This window comes from Plecotus auritus (assembly GCF_963455305.1).
Source record: "Plecotus auritus genome assembly, chromosome: 8".
Lineage (NCBI taxonomy): Eukaryota > Metazoa > Chordata > Mammalia > Chiroptera > Vespertilionidae > Plecotus > Plecotus auritus.
The window spans coordinates 17,815,558-17,821,557 of record NC_137782.1 but is presented as its reverse complement, the minus strand read 5'-3'; the positions used below and the strand labels follow the sequence as shown (position 1 = coordinate 17,821,557).

General features: G+C 36.6%; 1 long non-coding RNA gene across 1 annotated transcript in view; it reads left to right on the top strand.

Moving 5' to 3' along the window:
• The first annotated feature begins 315 nt into the window (after positions 1–315).
• LOC308256309 overlaps positions 316–6,000 on the top strand; it is a 40,685-nt gene continuing 35,000 nt past the window's right edge. Inside the window, exon 1 of the long non-coding RNA XR_013961440.1 lies at positions 316–440. This is a non-coding gene — a long non-coding RNA (uncharacterized lncRNA). The remainder of the gene's footprint in view (positions 441–6,000) is intronic.

The window sequence follows — 6,000 nt, the reverse complement described above, 5'->3', positions numbered from 1 at the left end:
CCCATGGGGAATATGAATTTTATTACTTTATCTTAAATTTTTTAGATTGATAATTCTCTAGAATTGTCCTGATTTCAATAAATAAAGGATGGGAATAGCATGATGGAGACTGCTCAAGAGAGAAAACATGGGAAGCTGTGCAGAGACAGAGAGTCCTGCTTCAGTGGTAACACATGGGCCCTTGGGCAGGATTCAAAAGCAGGCAGGCATTACTTCCATGACAATGATTTCAGAACAAGAGCCAGGAACAAAAATGGGAGAGGGATCTTTAAAAATAAATTCCACCCAGTTTTCAGGTTTCCCAAGGGCAAATCCTCTCTTAAGATTTATCCTAGAACAAAGAGGCAAATTAGACTCACAGACCATTAGACAGAACTATGACAGTAAAGAGCATACAATTCAGTTATAATTACAGAAGAAGAAGCTGAAACTCTGAAAAGGTAAGTTATCTGCTCATAGGAGTAGTTTTCCAGAGACAGGGAACCCTGATATTTTTGGTCCTTCTACCCATCCATGCTCATTAATATATAATTACAAGTATTTTTTTTCTTACTGATTTCAAAATAAATATAGCGTAAGGATAAGGAGAAAGAAAAAAAATAAGTAGGAGTAATGAAAAGAAGTGAGATGGTTATAGAAAAAAAGATTGAAAAGTAATGCATGATGTCATGGTGGATGTTCTGTTTATAATTAGTAATGAGTGTATACTGCATTTTAATTTTTATTTTCTGAAATAAAATTTAATGCAGATTTTTTTTATTTTCTTTTCTTTATTGATTATGGTATTACATATGTGTCCTTATTCCCCCATTTCCCCCCACTCCCCACTCATGCCCTGACCCTCTTGATGTCTGTGTCCATTGGTTATGCTTATATGCATGCATGCAAGTCCTTTGGTTGATCTCTCTCCTTTACCCCCACCCTCCCCTACATTCCCTCTGAGGTTTGTTGGTTTGATTGATACTTGTCTCTGGATCTGTTTTTGTTCATCAGTTTATGTTGTTCATTATATTTCACAAATGAGTGAGATCATGTGATATTTATCTTTCTCTGACTAGCTTATTTTGCTTAGCATAATGCTCTCCAGGTCCATCCATGCTGTTGCAAATGGTAGGAGTTCCTTCCTTTTTATAGCAGCGTAGTATTCCAATGTGTAGATCTACCACAGTTTTTTAATCACTCATCTGCTGATGGGCACTTAGGCTGTTTCCAAATCCTAGTTATTGTAAATTGTGCTGCTATGAACATAGGGGTGCATATATCCTTTCTGATTGATGTTTCTAGTTTCTTGGGATATATTCCTAGAAGTGAGATCACTGGGTCAAATGGGAGCTCCATTTTTAGTTTTTTTTTTTTTTATTAAGGTATTATATGTGTACATATCTTACCATTGCCCCCCACCCCACTCCCATACATGCCCTCACACCCCCCCCCAATGTTTTGCATCCGTTGATTATTCTTATATGCATGCATGTAAGTCCTTTGGTTGATCTGTTATTTCCCCCACCTCTTCCTAACCTTACCGCTGTAATTTGACAGTCTGTTTGATGCTTTACTGCCTCTGTATCTATCTTTTTGTTCATCGGTTTATAATGTTTTTTATTATCCACAAATGAGTGAGATCATGTGGTATTTTTCTTTCATTGACTGGCTTATTTCACTTAGCATAATGTTCTCTAATTCCATCCAGGTTGCTACAAATGGTAAGAATTCCTTCTTTTTATGGCAGCATAGTATTCCATTGTGTAGATGTACCATAGTTTTTGATCCAGTCATCTGCTGACGAGCACCTAGGCTGTTTCCAAATCTTAGCTATGGTAAATTGTGCTGCTATGAACACAGGGGTGCACATATCCTTTCTGATTCTTGTTTCTAGTTTCATGGGATATATTCCTAGAAGTGGGATCACTGGGTCAAATAGGAGCTCCATTTTTAGTTTTTTGAGGAAACTCCATACTGTTTTCCACAGTGGCTGCTCGAATCTACATTCCCACCAGCAGTGCACGAAGGTTCCTTTTTCTCTGCATCCTTGCCAGCACTTATTGTTTGTTGATTTGTTGATGATAGCCATTCTGACAGGTGTGAGATGGTACCTCATTGTAATTTTGATTTGCATCTCTTGGATGATTAGTGACTTTAAGCATGTTTTTATATGTCTCTCAGCCTTCTGTATGTCCTCTTTCGACAAGTATCTATTTAGGTCCATTCCCCATTTTTTGATTGGGTTGTTTATCTTCCTTTTGTTAAGTTGTATGAGTTCCCTGTAAATGTTGGAGATTAAACCCTTATAGGATGTGTATACTGCATTTTAAAGAGCCTCAGATGAAAGAAATTCTGAGTAAACACCCTATGATAATAATGTGAGAAATCAACTACCAAAAGCTTTCAAGAGCTGGAGTTTCCCCTTTGGCTTTCAGCTGCATTCAAGGGTTAAAGATCAGAGGCTGTATATTGGGAAGATGAGGATCATCAAATAGGCATTGAATAACTGGCATCCTATAAAAGGTCATCTCAAGTCAGTATCAGAGAAATAAAAAGACAGACTAGCTAACTTCCAAATCTCATAAAATGCACAGATGTTTGAGCTAAAGGAGATTTTCTACTCAATGCAAATATTTTCTCATTTTGCTGTATTCACCGGCTATGGATTTCTCTAGGGACTTTGATCCTCTGGTGAAGGAATCAATTCAAAAATCACTCATGAAATCAACTGTTAAGAAAAAAATAGTTTCTTGTATAAAAAGCATTGTTACTCTAGAAAATAAAATCTGAAAAACACAACTTGAAAACTATTCTGGAAAATCAATGTTTCCATTCAATTCGATTATATTTCATTCATTCCCATTCAATTTAATTCCTCTACTAGGAGTGACCCAACACATGACCCTGTGTAAGATCCTATGAGGACCACCAAGCAAAGTACTCAGCTAATATCAATTTTTGAGAAGGTTTTAATTTTATTATAGTGAGATCAAGTATAAACACATCATGCATCTGTCAACAGTGCGAAGTCAACACCAGAAGCCAAGAGAGAGGTGCTAAGGGTAGAGAAATAAGAGCATTGACATGAAGAAGGTGAACCTCAAGTGGAATTTGAGGAATGGATTATATTTGAAGGATGGGAGGGATCATTCAGGATTGGGAGAAAATCATAGTCGAAGGTACATGAATCAGAAATAAGAACAAGAGTGAGATACAAGAGTATGCTTTTAATATTAGGGAGCTAAGTTTACACAACAACACCACAGCATCCCAGGATTCCATGTATTAATGAAAGTCAAATTTTAAGAGAAAGTACTTTTTAAGAGATGCACAAGAAGAATATAAAATACCTACAGAAATTCATAATGATTTATTATGAACTGTTCCTCAGAAGGGTGCAATTAAACATGGAGTATGAGAGTTGGATAATTATATGTTTTCAAATAGGGGCTGATGACATGTAGAATCTTCTCTGAGAATGGGACGAATAGCTTGTTCTTTGCATCACACACCTCACCAAAAAAAAAAAAAAAAAAAAAATGAGAACTGTGACATACTGATGGGGATTTTGAGAAACTTCAGTCTCTAAATTTCCAAATGTCACTGCTTCTGCTAACAATAAACACTGGAGAGAGAGCGATATTAGAATGAAATGCATTTTTGCATAGCATCTACCTATGTCAGAGGAAGAATACACTTGTTGTTCTGCGGTGCCTCCATTTCAGAATTGCTCTGCATTTCTGGAGTCTGTTATCTAAATCTATATCTATATAGTATTAAAGTGAAAAGTTGAAGCAATCAACAAGTATTTGATACAAACAAAAGGAAGGACAACAAATTCAAAATAGAGTTTAAAACAAGCATTTTTAGGTTACCTTTCTAATCACCTTGGGTTGTCTGCCTAGCTCTCAATGGGCAATTAAATATTGTCTCTCCAGTTAGGCACATGTGAAAATTCACAATCACCAGGGATTAGTCAATGGGACCACTGAGTCATCTATATATATATATATATATATATATATATATATAGGCCTAAGCAACCATTTGACCATTGGTAGCTATGGCGCTTACTGACCACCAGGAGGCAGACGCTCCAACCAGTAGGTTACTTTGCTGCTGGGGTCTTGCTGATTAGGACTGGGCGAGAGAGGCCGGATATGCCCTGGAGCCCTCCCACGGTCCCTTCTCTGGCCCTGATTATGTACCAGTGGGATCCCTCAGCCTGGCCTGTGCCCTCTTATAATCCAGGACCCCTCGGGTGATATCAGAGAGCTGCAGGCCGAGGAACCCTACCAGTGCACGAATCCATGCACCAGGCCTCTAGTTAAAATGTATTTCTAAAAATCCTAAAGTAGCCCTAACCAGTTTGGCTCTGTGGATAGAGCATTGGCCTGTGGACTGAAAGACCCCGGGTTCAATTCCAGTCAAGGGCATGTACCTTGGTTGCAGGCACATCCCCAGTAGGAGGTGTGCAGAAGGCAGCTGATCAATGTTTCTCTCTCATTGATGTTCCTAACTCTCTATCCCTCTCCCTTCCTCTCTGTAAAAAATTCAATAAAATATATATTTAAAAAAAAATAAAAATCTTAAAGTAAAGCAGTCTCTAAGCACAAAATTTATGAAAAAGCTAAACATAAAATTTGTTGCAAACAATAAGACTTTTCTAATCCTACTATTGCTGACTAGGATAGTTATCAGCTCACTTAGCTCAACAACACAGGGCTCTTGTTAATTTTGTTTGTTTACTTTTTATTTTTGGCCATAAATTATTTTCTTCTAATAACATTAATGAAAAAAATTGGATATTGTGATTGAAAAATAGTCTCCTGCTTTGAAAATAAATGTGCCTGCTTCATCTTGATACTTATTTTCACTAACCATAGGAGATCATTTTCTGGCCAGAACATTCAGTTCCCTTCATGTTCCACAAGCTATTTCTGTTTCCATTTTAAGGGAAATTATTTGTCAGAGAATCTGTGTTCACCAGGTCACATCAGAATCAAACTGGCCAGGGTGCATAAAAATCAAGAACTAAGGTTTAGCCCAGACAGTGTGGCCCAATGATTGAGTGTGGAACTATGAACCGGGATGTCATGGTTCAGGTCAGGGCACATGCCCGGGTTGTGGGCTCAATCCCCAGTAGGGAATTTGCAGGGGGCAGCCAATCAAAGATTCTCTCTCATCATTGATGTTTCTATCTCTCTACCTCTCCTTTCCAATCTGAAATCAATTTAAATATATATATATATATATATATATATACACACATACATATATATACATATATATATATGTATCTTTACACAAAGCCTACATTTTACAATTTTTTTAATCAATTAGCCACTATAAAAACCTCTCCCCCTCATACCCTTATATTGTGTGATTAAACCTGTTGATCCTATGTTGTCTGTGATTTGTTTCAAAATGTATTTCTAATTATTGTCATTGTATTTGGGAGTTGTTTTGTTTGCACATTTTCTATCCTTTATTGTAGTGAGTAATGAATATTGAGTAAATATCCATTATCTTACTTATGGATATTTTGGTGGTTTTCATGTTTTGTATTGTTATGTTGCTGTTGTTCATATCACAAAATAAATGTTCTGTGTGTATCTCCTGTGTGCACAGGCTAGAGAGGCTCTGATATGCATAATTAATTTATAACTTATTCTAATATCTGTAGTCTTTATAGTCTAAATTGTTTCTATAATTATTATTATTTTATAACTATTACTGCTTTTGACTTACATGTTTGGTAATTTTGAGTTAGGAATTATTTTTTATTGAGATTAATCTGTGGAATGCTGGACATATTATTCCAGAAAATGTTGCTTTGTGATCTGTTGGGAGCCAGGGAGTGAAACTGTACCTGCCACTATTTTTATTCCCTTTTGGTAGATCAGTTTAATGTGTCACCACAAATTCAACTCCTTAGCATCACAGAAAACACACTTTTTTTGTAGATCCCAGAACTGGTGTGATTTATGTTAGGCATATTGTCTCCTTTGTCTACAG